This window comes from Echinops telfairi, unplaced genomic scaffold, assembly GCF_000313985.2.
Source record: "Echinops telfairi isolate 266 unplaced genomic scaffold, ASM31398v2 ScPeMD7_4;HRSCAF=17, whole genome shotgun sequence".
In the NCBI taxonomy this organism is placed as follows: domain Eukaryota; kingdom Metazoa; phylum Chordata; class Mammalia; order Afrosoricida; family Tenrecidae; genus Echinops; species Echinops telfairi.
Genome location: NW_022103900.1, coordinates 52,045,389 through 52,067,972, shown reverse-complemented (window position 1 = coordinate 52,067,972; position 22,584 = coordinate 52,045,389). Strand labels below are relative to the sequence as shown.

The following is a 22,584-nucleotide window of genomic DNA, read 5'->3' as shown; positions in this document are numbered from 1 at the left end:
CTTAAAATAACCAGACATACACACTCTAAGATTTGCAACAGACATCAATGAATGCACTTTCTATTTTTAATCCAAATTCTGATATGGACAGGAAATAAAAAACTAAATAGTATTACATTTTTTTCAGATAATCATTTTACACATCATCTAAAGTTCTATTCTGACACCCACAGAACGGAACAATCTGTATTTAACATTAAGTTATTCTCAAATTTTTCTACATTAAAAAAACAAAAAACACATTTCTACCAATAATATCCTCATCTTTCTTGAATAAACCCTATCTGTTAAAAAACAAAACAGAAGAATCTTCAGGAAAATATTTTGATTAGACTGAGAATTTATGAGGTGCACAGATATAAAAGCACATGGAACCCACCAGAACCTGCAGCTGCTGGGGTGACGTCATGCAAGGGACCCAAGGTGCAGCAGGAGCACTGTGCTCCAAGGGTTTTCAACAGATGATTAGTTTGGATGTCAATAGCCAGCCAGACCTTTCTTCTATGGTGCCTCTAGGTAAACTAGAACCTCCAATCTTTCAATCAATCAATTAAGCTTTAAAATTGCTTGCACCACATGGGGACTCCATAATCTACATAATCACCAGGCACATTTCAGCTTTAAAACAGGGCCCTCACCTTAGGCACGAAAGGGAATGTCCAGTCTAAGGGCTGTGGAAGTCTCATGAAATCATGATACCACCTAATACCACATGCCTCACGAAAGAGAAGCAGTTCCAGCCATCATCACATTAGGGGTGAGTTAATTAGGTGCTTGACCAGTATGGCCTGTGAATGATGTTATAGATCCAAATGGCAGTTGGCAGAAAAAAAAAAGATTCTCCGCCCCTGCCTTACGGAGATCAGTAGCAATCAACCACAACCTATTTTTTATTTTCCCCCCAAAACCATTGTATTGGGAACTTTTACAGATATCATACCATTCTATCATTCAATCACATCTAGCAGTAATGTACAATTGCTACTACAATCAGTTTCAAAACGTTTTCTTCATTCTTGAACTCCTTACTATCAGCTGCCCTGTAACAGCCCCCCACCCTGGCCCACTGTACTCCTAGAACCCTAACTGTACCTATTGTTTCTATAGGTTTATCGCTCCTGAGTTTCATATAATGAAAAGCAAAAAAATGTGAGAGATTAATTTGAGGAAAAGGGATTCGAGAGAGACTTTACAATTTTGTACTTCATGAGCCGTCCATTTATGTAACCAATTAAAAAAAACCAAATACAATTAAAGAGAGCTACCCACAATGACAAAATACATCAGATAAACCCCAATACGAAAAGGAAACAAAACACAAAAAGTATTGAAAACCAGGTCAGGCCCAAAGTGTATTAAAGAGGACATCAAGTGACAAGGTTTAAAATGTTCAAGTCAGATAATCATTTTGACCTCTGAGTTAGTTAATTGTGCCAGCCTGGCCGATAATCACCCGTGGTGCTGGTTGAAAGGCGGAGGGATAAATGGGTGGTGAAGCCTCGCCTTTCTAGTTCTCGGGTCTCTTGTTTTGTGATGGTTGCATCAGGTGCAGCTCCCTTAGCAGTTCCCTGCTTCAGCTTGCAAGATTGACTTCCTACAAGACATCCCCAAGGAGAAGCCGCATGGACCTATCCCGATGCAGCCCTGGGTGCTGGAGCAGCCATGTGGAGACCCCTGCCAGTGCTGAGATGCTTACACGTTCACTGACTCAGCTTTCCTCCTGCAGTCGGCATTATTGCCTCTGTTTTGTGAGGTGAAGGACTTTGTGGACTGGTGTTGGGTATGGGTTAATGTTGGACTTGTGGGCTTGGGCAGCATTGGGTTGGGATGTTTTCGTGATGCACATTTTCTTTGCATAAAACTCTCTCTTATACATGAGTTGCTGTGGATTTGTTTCTCCAAAGTACCCAGACTAATACAACCTCCTATAGTGATCTCTGCCATACTCTCTCCTGGTAATCAGTTTATTCCCATGCCTCAATTATGGATGGACAGAAATCACCGGAGGCTTATTTCCTGTGTAGATCTCACAAATGTATCTTGGGCTTCCACTGTCATCCACAGCCTCTGCAAACCAGACTCTCACAATCTGATACTATTCCTTCCTTTGATTTTGGATTATATAATTTAGAGGCCTTGGATCGCGGATTTTGTTATGCTTCTTCCATGTGGACATAGTTGACATCACAATCTATTTTTTCATATGGATTACTGCACTAAATCAATAATAATTCAGTAATAATTCTACAGAAAATCCACAGAGACCTGCTGGAATCAGGGGCTCAATTGACAAAATCAAAATATCTATGCAAGCCACAGCTTAAAACATTTTCCCAAACATGATAAAATGGCATTAAAAAAACTTTAATTATATCTGGGTTTTTTTAATTGGTTATATATATGGACGGCTCATGAAGTACAAAATTGTAAAGTCTCTCTCGAATCCCTTTTCCTCAAATTAATCTCCAAACACTGGCCCTGAAAGCCAACTAAGTTACCAATTTTTTGTGTAGCCTTCCATACATACCTTTAATACATTATAATATGTGTGTGTGTGTGTATATGTATATGTATATATATATGATTTTTTAAATCTGTGGGACAATAAAAATTTGTCAGACTTATTAAAGGTCCTTTAAACACATAGACACACTGGCATTCCACATTTGTGCACATTAATGGTGTACTTTTGGCAGTGACAAACACCAAGGTGCAAGGGGAGAATACACTGGGTGTGATGGTTAAAGTTATGTGTTAATTTAGTTGGGCCATAGTTCTCAGTGGTTTGACAACTATGACAGTTGTGAGGCACTCATTCTCCATTTTGTTATCTAATGCGGTCATCTTCCATTTTTGCATGTCGATTTACTGTATATACTCTTGTATAAGCCGAGTTTTTCAGCATATTTTTTAATGCAGTTTTTGTGGTAATATTAGATGCCTCGGCTGATATTCAGGTCTGCTTATACTCGAATATATATGGTACATGGTTTTTGGAACATGACCATATGAATAATTGAGGAGAGGGTGTATCTGTACTTGTTTCACAAATAGTAACATCATTTATACCTTTTCCAGAACTGGTTAAAATCTCAAAGGTATACTATATAGGATTGAAACACCATGAAAAGAAAAGAAAAAAAAAACAATACAATTTGGCTGAAAGTAAGGGGGGAAAATCCTTGTTTCCCATTGCTGGCAAATGCACAATACAGTCCTGTCATCTTCCTTTTGGATCATCTAAATTCCAAGGCCATCATCCATTATTATGGATGTGCAAGTCCCAAATCTGTACCAAGGTTTTTAACATACATTCCAGGTCCACATTTATAACCTCTGTTTTGAGTATAACTAAGATGAAATCAGATAAAAGGTCTCAGAAATGAAAAGGAACCTTAAAACATGTACTGCTGTTATGACACTGTTAAGTACTAGTCAATACAACCAAATGAACTATGAGCACTGTCAGTGCGTAAATACTGACAAAAGATATAGCAGAGTTACAGAAGAAGATAGTTTCAAATTTAGTCATTAGAGATGAAAGACAATGAGCATTGTTCCCATTAGGATACTTGTGATTATCAAGAACAGAACCCAACACAGAGGGGCTTAGTCACTACATAAAATGAACAAATCACCTAACAACAAAGCCAGAAGTGAATTGGTTCCACAGTTGGTTAATTCTATCATCTTGAGCAGCTCTAGACATCACATCCTTCCACTCAGAATCCACCAACGTTGAGAAGCACACGACAAGGAAGCACACCCAAAGAAATCTAGTCTGTTAATAGAAGAGGGAAAGGAGTAAGTCTAGATAGTGTTTGAATCTGCTATATGTGCTATAACGGTGAAGGACAAACTAAAATAACATTTTGGGGCTTGTTTTTAGTTCATTATGGGCCCCGATGAAATACCAGTCATACATAGGAAGGACTTAAAAGCCTTTAATAAGTTAAAAGGGAAAAAATAAGTTGAAAGAATAAGAAAGATAAATCCTTTATGTATACCAAACACTAAGTAGTTTTTTATTATTAAGAATGGCTTTTTCTGTTTATGAGTGTAAAACAAAATTAAATCCTTAATGCTTGACAATATCTTTAAAATATAATGTTTCATTAATTTGACTTAATTAGTATAAAATGTCCCTATAACTTTTATCAATAACTAACAAAACAGGAAATAATACCTTCATTTTTTTAAGATGGGTAAAGGAAAAGAAGTATCAACAATTTTGAGAGAATTATTACATTCAGGATGTACAATAATTCCAACTGTGCCATTATTTTACATAGTGTCTATACAGTGACTTATTCTTGTTAATAAAATTGTGAGACAAATAAAGTTGATTATTCCTACAGCTATTAGTACATAATTTTTAGGGCTTAATTAGACATAAATTAGATTATAGTCTAGAACAAAGAAAATAACAAAAAGGTAAGTCACAGTTCCACTTGATCTGGAGTGAAATGATTCTAAAAGTAGTAAAACTGATTTGCAGAAGTCCTGGTGGTGCTGACAGTGAAAGGCTGGCAGTTTGAACTCATGCACAAAAAGATGAGTTCAATTTTTAAAATGCTACATTAATAAACCAAAAGAACCCACTGCCCTCAAGTTGAGCCCTACATACAGCAGACATTTAAGAGAGAGCAGCACTGCTCCAAAGGGAGGAAGGAGTAGCAGTCAAGCACTTAATGCTGTACCATCAGGGCTCCCTGCATTAATAAAAAGATGTGTACTGTTAATTGCGAAATGTCGAGTGGGCATCTAGATAGAGGGGTTACATTAAACAGTTTCATCAGAGATTGATTTTGTCCTCAGAGTGCTTATCCTTACAGTAGAATAGTTTTTGTAATAATTTTTAACCAATCCCTCTATGGCTTGGTTTTTTGGTTAACCAGAGTTAAGTTGAAATGAGACATATGTAAGAGTGAAAACTACAAAACTTCTCAAAGAAAACAGAAAGAGACTTTGTGATCTTCATTAGGCTTTTATTCTGTCGAGAAGTGGGCTACACATTGAGCTGCTAACCACAAGGTCAGAAGTTTGAACCCACCAGCCACTTCCTGGAAGAAAGCTGAGGCTGTCTAATCCCATAAAGATTTAAAGGCTCAGAAATCTAAAGGGGCAGTTCGGCCTTTTCCTATATGGTTCCTATGAGTCAATATGGGCTTAATGGCAGTGAGGCATTTTTTTAAGGTAGACACAAAAATTATAAACCATAGAAATATTGATATATTAGATTTCATCCGAATTAATTTCTGCATTTTGATAAACACTGCTATGACAAACCATAGGTAGAGAGAAAATATAAGCAGAATACATAAACTGATAAAGGACTTTTGTCAGATATATCTTAGAAATAATTCAAGTTTGGTTCCAAACCACAGCAATACAGCAAATATTCTGGTTTCCCAGTGCATATCCCTTGCAGAAGGGCTGCGGGGAGGAGAGGAGCAAATCAGAGTGCAGTATAGCAATGATGAAATATGCAATTTTCCTCTAGTTCTTAAATGCTTCCTCCCCCCCACTACCATGATCCAAATTCTACCTTACATATCTGGCTGAACCAGAGGATGTACACTGGCACAGATAGGAACTGGAAATACAGTGAACCCAGGACAGATGAACCCCCCAGGGCCAGTGGAGAGAGTGGCGATGGTGGGAGGGTGGAGGGAAGGTGAGGGAGAAAGGGAGAACAGATGACAAGGTCTACATATGGCCTCCTCCCTGGGGGACGGACAGCAGAGAAGTGGGTGAGGGAGACGTTGGATGGGTTAAGATAAGATAAAATAATAATAATTTATAAATTATCAAGGGGAAGGGGGAAGGGGGGAGCAGGGAGGGAGGGGAAAAAATGAGCTGACACCAAGGGCTCAAGTGGAAAGCAGGTGTTGTGAGAATGATGAAGTCAACACATGTACTAATGTGCTGGACACAAATGATGTATGTACTGGTTGTGATGAGTTGTATGAGCCCCTAATAAAATGATTATTTTTTAAAAGTTATGTTTATATTATACTGTAGTTTATAGAGAATACAATGCATTTTGAAAAAGTTTGAAGCATTACAGATAAAAAGTAAACCAAAACAGACACAAAAACAATACAACTCACTGCTATGAAGTCAATTCTGACTCATTACGATTCTACTGGGCAGAGTAGAACTATTCCTGTGGGTTTCGGAGATTGTAACTCTTTACAGGAGTAGAAAGTATCATTTTTCTCCCAAGGAGGGGCCGGTGGTTTCAAACTACTGATTGTATAGTTAGCAGCTCAATACATGATGTCAACCTGCTTGCCAGGGTTGCCACAAGCCTTCCATTTTTAACAAACACAGTATCTGTGAAGCACAATGCAGCAATACAACAAGGCATGTCTGTGTAAAGAATAGATAAGGAATTCTTCATGCATTCTCATTGCTATTGAGTTTATTCCAGCTCGAGGGATTCTATAGGGCAGAGTGGTACTGCTCCTTAAGGTTCTTAAGACTAAAAATCTTTACAGGATCAGCGACCCGTATTCTTTTCCCCATGGAGAAGCTGGTGAGTTTCAATCATAACCTTGGGGCTAGCAGTCCAGTGCTTAACCCACTATGCCACTGACTCCCACGAAGTCCATACTGATTCATAGGGTCCCTTTCCGGCAGTGGTTCTCAACCTTCCTAATGCTGCGACCCTTTAAGACAGTTCCTCATGTTGTGGTGACCCTCTCCCCGCAACAATAAAATTATTTTCGTTGCTATTTCATACCTGTAATTTTGCTACTGTTATGAATTGGGCGACCCCTGTGAAAGGTCATTCGCCCCCCCCAAAGGGGTCACAACCCCCAGGTTGAGAACCACTGCTATAAGACAAGGTAGAAGTGCCCCTGTGAGTTCAAAGATTGTAACTCTTTATGGGAGTAGAAAACCGCCTCTTTTTCCCAGTAAGCGTCTGGTGGTTTTGAACTGCTGAGCTTGCAGTTAGCAGCCCAGTATGTAACCATTCACCATTGGGGCTCCTACTGAATCACTATTGTTCCTTAAAGTAATCTTTTTTTTTTAAATCACCATCAGAATTGAGTTCTTTATTTTAAATTTTTTAAATCATTTTATTGGGGGCTCGGACAACTCTTATCACAATCCACACATACATCCATTGTGTCAAGCACCTTTGTACATTTGCTTCCTTCATTATTCTCAAAACATTTGCTTTCTACTTTAGCCCTTGGTATCAATCAGCTCATTTATCCCTTCCCTCTCCACGTCCCCTCCCTCACGAACCCTTGAATATTTATAAATTATTATTATTATTTTGTCATATCTTACACAGTCCAACATCTCCCTTCACCCACTTTTCTGTTGTCCGCCTCCCAGGGAGATTATATGTAGATTCTTGTCATCTGTTCCCCCTTTCTCCCCAACCCTCCCTCCACCCTCCCAGAATCACTACTCCAGTAGGCAACTGGACATCCCCTTACGGAAGAATAGCGGGGAGGAGATGAGCCAGTCAGGGTGCAGTGTAGCAACGATGAAATATACAACTTTCCTCTACCTCTTAAATGTTTCCTCCCCACTATCATGATTCCAATTCTACCTTACAAATCCCCCTAGACCAGAGTATGTACATTGGTACAGATAGGAACTGGTAACACAGGGAATCCTGAAAGGACTCATAATAAGAAAAGCGATCTAAAACCCCTCACCCCCAGGTGAAGTGTCTCAGTGTTTAACAGCCAAAGGTGACTTTCTTCCTTACCCATCTGCATGTCATTTTTTTTCCTACTCTCCATCCTCTATCCCCTCTAACTCCTGGTGGCCACTAAACTCCTTTTGTCTCAATAGCTTTGTCTATTCGATTTCACATAAATTGGATCATACAATATTTATTCTTTTGCATCTGATTTTGCATGTTTTCAAAAAGTAGCAAGAGACTGTGAGAATGTTAAAAAATAAAACTTCAGGAAGTCAAAATAACAAAAATAGCACATATGATCATCTTTTAATTGTGAAAATGGATATTCTTCAACTGTTATAAGAATCCTAAACAGAGTATAATAGAAAGTAAGAATTCAGATATTTCTACAAGTACTTAAAAGTTACTAACACTATATAGAAATGAAACTCGTACTTTCAACAAACTATAAAAATGATGCAACTTTTTCTGGCTTTAAAATTTAGATAAGCAATTGACATAAAGCTTAACTCTAGAAACTAAGGCAAGAGTAGATTTTCTAAGAAAGATTAAGTTAGTTTCAGAAAGATAAAGTTTCAGTTAAGAAAGCATGGATCCAAAGTTTGGTAAGCTTCATGGGTTTTCAGAAGTGAAGATAGCTGATACCAATGACTGACAGCCAGTAAGGGTATCAGCAGAGCCCTGGTGATGTAGTGGTTACTCTTTGGGCTGCGATCCTAATGCTCAGCAGTTTGAAACCACCAGCTGCCTCTCAGTAGAAAGACTCTACCCACAGGTAAATAGTTACAGCTTTGGAAATCCACAAGGGGGTCACTCTGAGTCAACATTCACTCAATAGCATGCTCACTCATTGAGTGAGAAGGGTGACAGGCATTTTCACAGCTGGTAAAACAGACTTTTAACCATTAAACCATCTATTCTGCGATTCTTTTCCCTCTTCCATGCTTTGTTGACATTATTGCTAGGTACCATCGAGATGGTTCTGACTCACAGGGACCCTATGTACAACAGAAGGTAACATCACCTAGTCCTGTGCTAGCCTCAAAATTGTTGTTTGAGTTCACTGTTACAGTCACTGTGCCAAGCCATTTTGAGGATAGCCTTCATCTTTTTCACTGCCCCTCTACTTTAGAAAGTAGGCTCGCAAAGTCTTACTTAAATTACATTAACCAAAGCCAACAGGAAGCAAAGGAAAAATGTCAGAAACTGGAACTGAAGTGCTATGTCATCAACAGAAGGCCAGAATCCTGTTCAGAGTCTGGCAAGAATGCTCTATGAAATTCTTTTAAGTGCTTCAGGAGAAGATGCCCCAAACAGCCAAGACTTCCCATATTTGGCATTGTGCTACTTGAAAACCAGGCTAAGCTTGGCTGAAGAGTTCACCTCCCTCCTGTTCCAAAGAGAAGTCATTGGGTGAAACAGAAGACCTGGGACTTTGTGTATTTTACACTTGGGAGACTATATATTGGGTGGGCAAAGTTGATTGCCTCCTCTGAGTACCGGGGCTGGAACTTTGGCAGGTTAGCAAAGAGAAACAGATATGACAGAATGAATGAACCTTTGAGATAGGAGACTTAACACAGGGAAATCAAAGTTAAATAAGCAGTTGATCAGAGATTGAATATGGTGACCTTCCTCCTTTTAGGGAATATTCAAGATAGGTTCATCTTGAGTATCAGTTTAATATTCTTAGACTTATATTAAAAATACTACATGAATTTGACAAGAGAAGACATTTCCAGATGGAAAACTGATACAGGGAAACGTTGGTCAGGGTTAACAATGAGGAAGTTCATACCAAAAAACCCATCAGCAACAACAAAATAAAACACAGGCAAATTTCAATCCAAAAGAAAGCAGAAAATAATAAAAATTGAAACCAGTTAAAAATGGGTCAGGGAAAAAAATGGTAAGATGTTAAAATGTTAGCCAACTCTATATGCAATAATCCATTTTCAATATACTCTATCTGAGGACAAAACTATATATCTGGTTAATGGTCCAAGGGAGTTCAATGTAAGCTTAATCTATGTGGAAAGTCTACAAATGGGTTTTGGAAAAATATGGAAAGCTTCATGAATTTGCATATCATCCTGGCTCAGGGGCCATGCTAATCTCCTCTGGATCATTCCAATTCCAGTATGTATGCTGTTAAAGTGAGCATACAGAAGGATTTTAAATTATTTGCTTATTTTGTAATTTCATTATTCATGAATTTTAGATATGAAATCTATTGATTTCTGTAGACCCAGAGAATCATAAACTCAAATACTTTAAATCCAACCTGACTGCAAAAATATTTCTGAAGAGTAAACAGTTCCAGTTAGCATTTTCTTTTAATACTTTTATTGGAGGCTCTCACAATCCATACATTCATCCAGTGTGTCAAGCACATTTGCACATATGCCACCATCATCATTTTCTTTTTTTTTTTTTCCGCCATCATCATTTTCAAAGCGTTCTCTTCCCACTTGAACCCCTGATATCAGCTCCCCATTTCTTCCCCCTCCCTCCCCTGCCTGCCCTCCCTCATGAACCCTTGATAAGTTATAGATTATTATTTCCATATCTCACATCGTCCTGTCACCCCTCACCCACTTTTCCGTTATTCATCCCTCTGGGAGGGGGTTCTGGATTGATCCTTGTGATCAATTCCCCATTTCTCCACCCACCCTCCCCTAATCCTCCTGATATCTCTGCTCTCATTGTTGGCCCTGTGGGATTTAGCTATCCTGGATTCCCTGTTTTGCGGGTTCTTAAGTGTAGCAGTGTGCATGCGCTGGTCTAATCCAATTTGTAAGGTAGAATCGTGGTCATGATAGTTGGGTGAAGGAAGCACCAACGAACTAGAGAAAAGTTGTGTGTTTCATCGGTGCTATACTGTACCCTGACTGACTCATCTCTTCCCTGTGACCCCTCTGTGAGGGGATGTCCAATTGTCTACAGATGGACATTGGGTCTCTACTCCATACCTCCCTACCCCATTCACCTTGGGTATGGTTTTGTTCTGGGTCTTAGATGCCTGATACCTGACCCCATTGACACCTCATGATCACACAGGCTAGTGTGATTCTTCCACGTGGGCTTTGTTGCTTCTCAGCTAGATGGCCACTTGCTTATCTTCAAGACTTTAAGACCCCAAGCGCTGTATCTTTTGATAGCCAGGCACCATCAGCTTTCTTCACCACATTAGTTTATGCACCCATTCTGTCTTCAGCAATCGTGTTGGAAAGGTTAACATCACAGAATGCCAGATTGTTAGAACAAAGTGTTCTTGTGTTAAGGGAGTACTTGAGTCGAGGCCCAATGTCCATCTGCATCCTTAATTCTTAATAAAGATATATATATATATATATACATAGTTCTATTCCCCTCCCGTTTTATGTGTGTGTGTGTGTGTATGTGTGTGTGTGTGCGTGCGCGTGTGTGCACGCATGCGCGCCTATATTTAGGCCTCGAGACCAATGGTTCTGGGGGAATATGGGATAAGGGGAGGTGGGAGAAAGGGAGTGGCAGGGAATCAACCCAGGGACAAGGGAACAACAAGTGAACTTTAATCAATGGAAGGAAGGTCATAGGATGCCTAGTGGGGCTTAATCAACGGCAATGTAGCAGCGAGGAATTACTAAATCCGAATGGAGGTTGAACATGATGGTGGGACAACAGTATTTTTTAATGGAGAACTTTAACATAAATGACATGGAGGCCATATCTGACCTTTTATGGCTACACAGGGAGAAGGAGAAGCTATTTCCACACAAACCCAAGACTGGTTGCCACAAGGTAGAGTCAGACAAGCCTCCACACACCATCCTCCTTTACCCTGGTCCTCTCATGACAGTCTACTTTTCTGCTGGGCTCAATAATTTGTTGTAATGACCACCAAGAACTCACAGATATTACTCACAATTAAGAGGGCTTCTTAGGGAGTTTAAATAACCACAAACTAGGATCAGAAGATAGTAATGATATAGCCAGTAGTACACAGCAACATCTCTCCTCGGCCAGCAGTCAACTCTCTCTCGATTCCTCAGTCCCTCAGCCATGCGCCAGGAAGGCAGCCCACTACTCTGCCTTACAGTCTCAAAGTCTCGGCACTGTTCTAGCTTTCTATCTCATAGTTCTTTGCCTCCACCTCTGGTTCCTTTCCCTGTCCATGATCTCCATACCACAGACTCTGGTGCTTCTGGTCTCAGCTCCTACCACTTCAGACAGAGCCCTCAAACATGTTCCTCTTGTGGTTCTTACACACAGAGGAATGGTTTTAGTAGAAGTATGGTTTATGACTTTCAGGAGACCATATCTCCAAAGAAACAAAGAGTGGTGACTTGGTTTACCCGCTCTAGTAAGGTGGACACTAAGAATACATCCCACCTTAATCCTGTGCATTAGCCTAACAGAGAACTCCTTCCAAAACAGGATTATACCCATAAGTGTAGAAGCCAGAATTTATAATATATTGCACAAGGATTATGTCCAGATGGGCTAACTGACAACACCTTCACCCTACCAGAATAGGAAAATGGTTTTTTAATGCTCCTAGTAGGAGTTTTATCAAAGCCACGGTTGATAAAGGATGAAAGAATGAAAGAGTGAAATAGATTTATATGGCTTTAATTATAGTTAAAACAAATGCCGAATTATTTTGTATTATAATAGTTTAGCATCTAAGTTGTTTATAAATGACTTGTTGAAATACTAAAAGTTTTATTATAGTTGCAAGGACATGTAAGTTTGAGACTAAAGTGTCAGAGAAAATTGCATTGGTTTAAATGTGTCTAGAAAATTGTACCTATTCACGAATACATGCAAATCTATGTGTGCTACAGGAAGTTTTTTTTAAACATCCTGATAATTTATTCACAATGACTGCATTGATCATACTCTAATACATACTCTACTACAACCCAGTTTATGTAAAAAGGCTGTATAGATTCTCATAAAATTAGGAACATGAGTAAAGGAACGTTTCCTCTCTGCAAATAAAATAAAATGCCTGACTTGAAAACACACTACAGAATCCTGATTTCTCACTATATCCCACTATGAAAAAAAAGACTGGCTTCCCACTAGAAAAGATTTGGCTCACTTCTAGAATCTTCTGCCCAAAGACGGCAGTTACATGAATAATTTCACAACCGCTTACATTTGTACCTCAGGGAATATATTTAAGCCTCTGGTTCTAGTCCCTTAAGGTACAGCTCACTGCTTCGTAACTTCGTTTGGCAAACTTCAAACCAAAACAACCTCTGATATCTAGGTTTCATCCTCAAGGATCTTGATTTTATTGGTATGTGGTGCCACGTGGGCAATGAGATTTTGGAAGCATTTCAGGAGACTTTCAAACCCAATAAAGTTTGAGAGCAGGTATGTAGATTGAGAATTCCTATGGTACTGTTATTCCTGTGCCTTCAATGGTGGTTGTAGGATAGGGTTGTCAGGTTTTTGCCATTAAGGAAGTGGGTGTGGTAGACACTTCCAAAACCATGTGTTATGGATCATAAGGGCAAAGAGAGAAAGACTGTATTTTAGAACTCAGACATGACCAGCTGTTGCTTGGGCCAACATTCAAACGTAGTAACGATGTTGAGCAACTTTTCCTTGTGTGCTTATTCTCCATTCACATATCTTCTTTGGTGAATTGTCTATTCAAATCTTTTTGCCATTTTTTTTACATTGGGTCGTCTTTCTTATTAAGTCAAAAGAAAGATTCTTTATATACTGTTTTAAAGTTCTTTTTAAGAAATATAAGGTTTGTAAATATGTTCTCTCAATCTGTGGCATGTCATTTTACTTTTAAGCTAATACAGGATAAAATAGGTATGGAGACTGGAGGTGGAAGAAGTGGAAGTATCATCTCCTTACAACCCTATTCCTCCAATGTGTGCAAGGACTGAAAGGAAAGACTTTTTTAAAAAAAGAATTGACTTTATAGCCAATGTATGGAAGTCTTAATTCTTGTCCCAGAATAGAATCTAAACTTTATCAAATTAAAAATGTGAAAATAAGAGGAGAGCGGACTGAGGTTAAGGGAGACAAAGAAGATATATGAATGGAAAATGCACATATACAAAAAAAAGTTGCTCAACATCATGAGTAAGGTCATGCAAATTAAAAACAACACAAAATACTACTATATAGCCATTATTATGGCTATAATAAAAAAGACTAACAATACCAAGTGTTGGTGAGGGCATGGTGAACATGAAGCTCCCATTCATTGCCACTGGGAATGTAAAACGATGTTCCCACTTAGAAAACCATGTGGCAGTTTCTTAAAAGTTAAACAGATGCTAACCAGATAACCAAACTCACACTTAGGTACGCATACAAGAGAACTGAAAATGTATGCTCACAGGAAGACTTGTACTTAAATGTTTGGATCAGGACTATCCATAATAGTCCCAATCTGGATATAACACATCGTCCATCAACTGGTGAATTCATAAATAAATATGATCTAACTATATAATGGAATGGAATACTACAGAGTTTGAAAAGGAGAAAACACGTGACTTACATAACAACATGAAGAAAACTGGAAAAGATTATGTTAAATGAAAGATGGAAGATAAAGCACTATGTAGTAGATTATTTCATTTATATGAAACGTCTAGAAAAAGTCAAGTATAAAGGACACAAAGCAGATCAGTGGTTCCTGGCTTTGTGGTTGAGAGCAAAGAATGACTGAAAATCTTCTGGGATGATGTAAATGTTCTAAAACAGAGGTCTAGTAATGACTGACTGCACTACTCTATAATCTTACCAACTCATCAAACTGTACATCTATGTATTAATTTTTGGTATATAAATTATACAACAGTAAATATTTTTAAAGCTAAATCAGAAAGTGAGAAGAAAGTGTAATGTCATAAAAGCCAGAGGAGAATTATTTTTAAAAAGAGTTTACAGTATGTTGATAGTTCAATTAAAATGAGAAATGAGCAATCCTCACTGCAGTTAGCCATATGGTGATCATTAGTAGCCTTAATAAGGGCAATTTTGGTGGTATAGTTAGGGTGAAAACCCAATAAAATTGTGTCTTTGTTTCCTAGTGCTGGTGTAATACAAAAACACCAGTGGGTGGATTTCATGAATAGAAATTGTGGGTGCTGGGCTCTAGGGGAAGATGCTGTCTCTTTCAGTTTCTGGTCTATAGTTTCTCTATGTTGCGCCTTGTGCTTTTTCTCTTTGTGTTTATGCTACTCTTTGTATATCACTCAAGGAGCCCTGGTGGTGCAGTCGATTATGAAGCTGGCTGCTAACTACAAGGTCAACAGTTTGAAAGCACCAGCCAGTGAGAAACATGAGGCTTTCTGGTCCCATAAAGATCTGTAGCCTCAGAAACTCACAAGGGCAGTTCTACTCTGGCCTGTAGGGTCACTGAGTCCAAACTGACTCCAAGGCAGTGAGTTTGGTTTGGTGTATAGACTCAAAAGTGATTAAGTTTAGGACACACTGTGGCAATGAGATTTCATGTCAACTTGAAATTGTGTGGAAGTGTAGGGGTGGCGTTCAACTTATCAATCAGGTGGTAGCCAGATGAAGGTTCCTTGGGGGTGTGGCCTTTTCTATAAGAGAAACAATGAGAACTTTCCCTCCCGTTTGCCCCTTTACCTCACACTAGGACTCTGTCTGCCTCCACGGCAGCCTCATGTGGGCTGCAGGCCTGGAAAGCTGTTGGCACCTTGGTTCCAGGGACCTTGGAATTATACAGCTCTACACCCACCAGCTTGTGACCTCCATGTTTCCTTTTTCTGTGTCATCGGCCTACAGTTACATAAGTCTGAAGAGAGCTCAGACTAGCATCTGACTCATGGACTTGACTTGGACTGCCCTGGGATACTTTCTTGATAGGAAGTGCTTTCTTATACATATATGAGTGTCACTGGTTTTGTTTCTCTAGTCAACCCAGCCAAACACAATCTTCATTCCATGTAATCTTCATGCCATGTAACAGAGTCTCTTCCTGTCAAGGGTTGGGGTCTATTTTCTTCCTCTTCCAATGTAACAGAAGTAAAACAATAATGACATCCAACTAATAAAAAGTATTACAGCTTCTGTCAAATCCTCTTGGAAAGCTTGCCCTTGCAATTTACTTCCCATGCTATGAGGAAGTAAAGAACCAAAGTGGTGGTGATGTTGGGGTGGGGGGGAGCTGATGTCAGCAATCCCAGCCAACAGACTGCATCAAATGTCACCCATGTGAATTTTAACAAAGCCTTAGAGATGGTTGCATCTACAAGAGACCTAACTGTGAAGCCCTTAGCCAAGTGCAGTCAATACATTGAACCACAGAAGATAACAATGATGATTGTCTTAAACCACTGAGTTTTGAAACTTATGGTGCAGCAATAGATAAATCAGAATAACAATGGCTGAGCGCTTATTCTGTATCAGGCACTGTGCCGACTATTTCAGAAGTAATTTGTTTCATCCACATAATTACTTAATGACGAGGTGTTATTAGATCATTTATGAAAGGAAAACAAAGTTAATATGGTAAGTATAGTAATTATAACAATAATAAGGCCATTGTATGTGGTTAGTAGAACTGACATCATTTTAATCATGCCCAGAGCCTTCTCACAGTGTTTTTATGTTATTCTTAGAATTAGAGAAAGAGTCCCAGTCAAATGGAAATGTTTGGGGGCAGACTGTGTCTGTCCACAGTTCATCTTTTGGGTTGAAGTAGCTCACACTCATAATGGCCTAAAGCACTGCACAGTCTCCATCATCCAAGAATGCAGGAAGCCAGTGGCCTAAAGTAAGGCACAGTGTCCGTGATCCAAGGATGCAAGAAGCCACACTCCAAGTCCTCTGGAATTAGACTCCTGCTCAGATAGATGATCAGATCTGTGTGGGTGGGAAGTACAAGGCTAGATTAAAATAGCCCTTCCTAGGGCCTTATAAATTATTATTCTATTAATATCTTGTAGGTATCCATATGATTCAAGAATCTGCTACCTTTGACCTTGAAACACTCTTCAAATGGTTCCTAACATCTTAAAAAGACAAGACCGCATTAGGAGCACATTTGAAAAATAAATCAACAAATACTTCTTAAATTGAGAAATAATTCGCAGCAGGAAATTAGCTTTTGAAAGTTGATATTGAATTAAGAGAATTAAGGAACCACTTCAGTGGTTTTTAGACTGTTCTAATCCCAAAGGGAGCCTATAACCATTAGTAGTTACTTCCTGAAGGCCCTACCCACCAATGATTTGCTTTCTCTCTCTAAAATTTGACCTATTATGGACATACATAGTGGAATTATACAATATGTTACCTTTTATAAATTTAAGTGTATACTTATATAAATATATTAATTAATAAAAATAGAGGTATTGACCTATGTAATATATTTATACAGCAATACACTAAGGAAGTGGATGGATTTTGGGCCTCTGCTCAAGCCCTCCCTCAATGCAAGAACACTTTGTTCTAACAAGCTGGCATTCTATGATGCTCACTCTCGCCATCCGATCAATGAAGACAAAGCAGGTTCAAAATCAAATGTGATAAAGAAAGCTGATGGTGCCCGGCTATCAAAAGATATAGTGTCTAGGGTCTTAAAGGTCTGAAGTTAAACAAGCAGCCATCTAGCAGAGAAGCAACAAGCCCACATGGAAGAACCATACCAGCCTGTGTGATCATGAAGTACTGATAGAATACGGTAACAGGTACCAGAAACCCAACACAAACAAAAACCATATTGTTGAGAATGAGGGGAGCCAGAGCAGAGACCCCAAACCCATCTGTAGAAAATAGGATATCCCCTCACAGAAGGGTCGCAAGGAAGAGATGAGTCAACCAGAGCGCAGTACAGCACTGATGAAACATACAATTTTCCTCTGGTTCTCTGAGGCTTAGTCACCCGACACTATCATGAACCCAGTCCTACCTTTCAGCTCTGGCTAGACCGGAGCATGTACACTGGTACAGATAAAAAGCTCACAACATGGAATCCAGGTCAGATAAACCCCTCAGGAACAGAACTGGGGGCCGTGATACCAGGAGAGTAGGGGCAAGAGGGTGGGAGGAGGGGAGGAAGTGGGAACCAATCAATCACTGTGATTGACACATAATCTCCCCCACCCCCACCCAGGGGGATAAACAACAGAAACGTGGGTGAAGGGAAACTGTGGTCAGTGTAAGACATGAAAACAATAATAATTTATAAGTTATCAAGGGGTCACAAGGGGGGAGAGAGGGGGAAAAAAGAGTTGCTGATACCAAGGGCTCAAATAGAAAGTACATGCTTAGAAAATGATGATGGGAACATATGTATAAATATGCTTGAAACAACTGACATATGGAATGGCATAAGCGCTGTAAGATCCCCCAATAAAATGATTAAAAATAAATGAGGCACATTTTCTTTATTAATTCATCAGGTGACAGACATTTAGGTTGCTGTTGTGAATAAAAGCACCACGAACACCCATCTACAAGTTTCTGCTATACTTTCACGGCTGCTGTATTGCTTTGATGCTGTGGGTTATGCTGCTAGTATTTCAAGTACCAACAGGGTCATCCAAGGTAGACATATTTCAACAGAGCTTCTAGAATAAGACAAGACTAGGAAGAAGAAACTGGTGATCTACTTCAGGATGAAAGAAAAAGGATCAGCAAAAAAATCTTATAAATAGTAGCAGAACATTGTTCAATGTAGGTGCAAAATGAGGCTGTAAATACATTTACTCAAAGTAGGGACGACCTTAGTGACATGGATGGAAGAAAATCATCCAGGACCTTTCATTGAATCAAAAAGAAGAGAAGCTGTGAACATCCAGGAACTAATCTACAAATGGAATGTAGACCATAAATCACAGATGTTTGAAAGCCATCAAAGATAAAATGAAACACATAAAGATGGATACCCTAGGCATGATTGAGCTGAAATAGACCGGTGTTAGCCATTTTGAATTGGATAATCATATGGTTTACTATGCCAAGAATGACAAATTGAAGAACATATGACACATTCATTGTTAAAAAGGTCATTGCAAGATCGAACATTACAACACTGTCAATAGTAGGATAATATCCATGCACCTACAAAAAAGACCAGTTAATACAATTGTTTAAATTTATAAACCAATAATGAATGGCAAAATGATAAATTGAATAAATTCATCAAATTCTACAGTCTGAAATTGATCAAACATGCAATCAGAATGCATTACCAATTACTGGTGATTGGAAAACAAAATTAGTTGGAAGATATGGACTTGGTGAGAGAAATGAAATTGGAGGTAAGTGGTAGGACTTTCTGAAGCCAAATTTTCCTTACAAATACATTTTCTCAACAACGTAAAAGGTGAATAAGCAGACCACACCAGATAGAATACATATATAAAACAGACTACATGTGTAGAAAGATATGATGGAGAAGTTCAATACCAACAGTGAGAACAAGGCCAGTAGAATATATTGTGGAAAAGATTATCAACTGCTGGTGTGCAAGTTCAAGTTGAAGAAAATGAAAACAAGCTCATGAGAGTAAAGATATTTGAAGATCATCTCAAGAATATATTTGACTTACTGATCACTAATGGATGAAAACCACACAAGTTGTAGGGGCAGCAAGGACAGGATCAAAAGGAAAACAAGATGAATTTTTCCTGATGTGTCTGGGTAAGAAGGTGGGGGGAAGACACTGACAGGAACATATGATTCAACTGTGAGTGACTGTTAACATGGTTAATTGTGATTGCTATTCTGCTGGGTATAAAATAAACCATCTCAGAAGCAGGAAGCAGGAAATCTCACTACCAGTAAGAGCAGCGATTCTCAACCTGTGGGTCACGACCCCTTTGGGGGTTGAATGACCTTTTCACAGGGGTTGCCCAATTTATCAGTAGCAAAATTATAGTTATGAAGTAGCAACAAAAATAATTTTATAGTTAGGCGGTGGCCACCACAACATGAGGAACTGTATTAAAGGGTCACAGCATTAGGAAGGTTGAGAACCATGGAGTAAGAGAGAAGAACCAGGACTAGATAAAATCTGTCAGACCCTGAAAACCTTGTACATTGAATCTCCTTGATCCACAAGACAGTTGTAACACCAGTGGAGTAACAGAGGAGTGGAAGGGAAATGGTAGTAGCAGAACCAAGATCCACTATGCCACTTACCTAGGTAACCTACCCTCAGGAGGCCGTATAGTTCTTTCTTAATGCAGAGCTGCTGTCCCATTATATGTAAATTGACTCCTATTTGACGATTCCTGTTGTCAGTTATTAAAATGTCATTGAAAGGTTGGAGACAGAGGGGTATTTAGCCAGGAATGTGAAGTTGAGAAAGATTTTATTGAGGCAGGGAAAGAACTTCTGGGAGGGAAGGGAGAGCAGGGAAAGGGACAGGGGCATCTTGAGCCCCAGGGCGGCTTCTGTGCCCCAACAAATTAGGTGACAGAAGCTGCACCTGGTACTGGGGGCGACAGGACATATATAGGGCATGAGCTTATATGGGCCGGTAAGGGGAAGGGAGGTTCTTTGTGCTGTGGTTGCAAGTTTCGGGCCAGGTGATGTCCTGTTAGTAAATCATGTTGTTCCTAGGAAACAATGCTAGGGAGAGGGGAGCTGTGTTCTGTCCAGGGAGGTAAGCTCTGTGAAATGCTGAAGGCAGGTGCTTTGAAGTTCAGGTGCTTTGAAATTCAGCCAGGTCATTTGTCTTCTCGAGAAGCTGGTACAAGGGGTTGCCTTGGTCCGGACCCAGCCCAAAGAATCATTATTTCAGGATTGCGTTTTTAACAGTAATATAAAGCGAGATTATTTATGACTCTTCTACCCATGTCTTTTTAACTTCTACCACATTACTGGGTCGAATCAGTTAAATAGCATGTGTTTGATACTAAGATTGATCAGCTTTGTCATTCCACTGGGTATGGCAGAGTGAGCAATCTCAGAAGCAGAGCAAGTGAGAGAGAGAAATCCCATCACAATCCAGAAAGAACTGAAAAGCTGTCTTCTGAATCAGCACTAAAACCAACCAGACAGACAAAGAAGCTTGCCGTCGGGTTAATTCTGACTCAAAGAACTGCCCCACAGAGCTTTCAAGCTGAAATCTTTATGGAAGCAGAAGGTCACATCCTTCTCCCGAAGAACAGCTGGTGGGTTCAAACCAGTGACCTTTCTGTTAGCATCCAAGTGCTTAAACACCACAGAGATCCATAAACCCAGCAATTTCTGGCATATGGTAGATTCTCTGTAAAACATTGCTGGAAAAAAAAAACATAAGCAGACTTATCAAAAGACATATTGGCAAAACAACATTGAGATTCAAAACTCCTTAGTCTGGGTTCTGTCTTAAAATTCTTGTACATATTTCCCCCTTTACTGAGGCAGCTACCTAATTCTGCCATCATCCTACCCATCTGTTTCTATGGCAACTTAATTAAATCTATATCCACAAGAATAAGTCTGAATTAGTAAACATTTATTTTAAACTTCATATACATATTCCATTTCATATTCTGAAAATTGATTCAAGTCTTTAAAAGGAAACAAAAAAAGAATTCAGAAAAGCATGAAGTGTCATTGCTGGATTTATTCACCAAATTCCCTCTGGAATAGCTTACTTACATCCTGACAATAATGATTAACTGTCACTTGACCTGAAGTTTTAAACTTTAGGAGCTTTCATCACAACTTTCCTACCTGAAAATAAAATATATGGCTAATTGCCTCCATAAATAACTCCCACCATGCTAGCTACATCCTTACTATGAGACCAGAAGTTGATGGTGCCCAAAAACCACTACTGAACATTTTGACCAAAGACTCTATTGAAGAAGCTTGGTCATAAGGGGGGAAATGGAGAGTAGAATTTTTAATTCTCATGGATTCCAGACTTTATTAGGCCATGGATGATGGATGAACTACTGAAAACTATTGCCCTGAAATAAACTTCAAACCATATTCAAAAATATACCCTGAAGTCTTCTTAAAAATAAACAGTAGTTTAACTTGTATAAAATGCCTGCTTTGAGCACTAAGTTCTTTTAAGCTCTACCTGTATGGGATCAAATTAACAAAACCAATTCTATTGATGGAAACTTCAGGAGCAGTGAGTTTATGCTAATGCTGAAGGAACAACTCAGAAAAGGAGGGCAAAAATGACTGTGATCCTGATGTGGGTTCTCCTAGAAGGTCACTATCCCTGTGCTGTCCAGGTGGCTTGGAGGAGCATAGGGCTCTACCCCATGAAGTACAGTTATTTTTCACAACTTTGACAATAAAGCTGGGCTTTGCATTTATAGCTGTGTAGCCCTACAGATTCTCAGTCCTTTGCACAGTGACTGAGGAGACAAGCCATGCAGGAAATAGCCCTCTAATACCCCCCACCTGAATCTAGGTTCTGTTCTATTGTTGAGTTAAACTTCGTTTCTACTGTTTGCAGAATGCTTACAATTTCAATATACTTCTGAGGGGAAAAAGATTGGGCCTCACTCTAGTTTGGCTTGGATAGCCTTTAAAAAAAGGGGGGGTGGTAAGAAAAGTGGATGACTTGTTGTTCCCTTGTCCCTGGGTTTGTTAATACAAGGGAACAACAAGTGATTCAAATTGGTGGTGAGGTGGGTGTGGGAGGCCCGGGAGGGCACGATCAAGGGTAATATAACAAAGAGGAATTGCTGAAACCCTGGTGGGGACTGAGCATGATAGTGGGACAGGAGGAAAGTTAAGGGAAATAGAGGAAAGAGCTCAGAGGCAAAGGGCATTTATAGAGGTCTAGATAAAGACATGTACATATGCAAATATTATTTATATATGAGGATGGGGAAATAAATCTATGTGCCCACATTTATAGGTTTTTTTATTAAGGTAGCAGAAGGACATTTGGCCTCCACTCAAGTACTCCCTCGATATAAGAATACTTTCTTCTATTAAATTGGCATTCTATGATG

The 22,584-nt window shown here is 39.2% G+C and overlaps 1 protein-coding gene and 2 non-coding genes across 3 annotated transcripts in view; 1 reads left to right on the top strand and 2 right to left on the bottom strand.

Annotated features, from left to right (window-relative positions):
- The window catches only part of ZRANB3 (zinc finger RANBP2-type containing 3), a 259,543-nt gene that overhangs the window by 184,268 nt on the left and 52,691 nt on the right, over positions 1 to 22,584 (bottom strand). The gene's annotated exons all lie outside the window — the stretch shown is intronic.
- LOC115873071 lies at positions 9,730 to 9,836 on the bottom strand. Its single transcript, XR_004048217.1, has one exon. It is a non-coding gene; the product is annotated as a U6 spliceosomal RNA (small nuclear RNA).
- Positions 21,808 to 22,008, top strand: LOC115872872. Its single transcript, XR_004048083.1, has one exon. It is a non-coding gene; the product is annotated as a small nucleolar RNA SNORA73 family (small nucleolar RNA).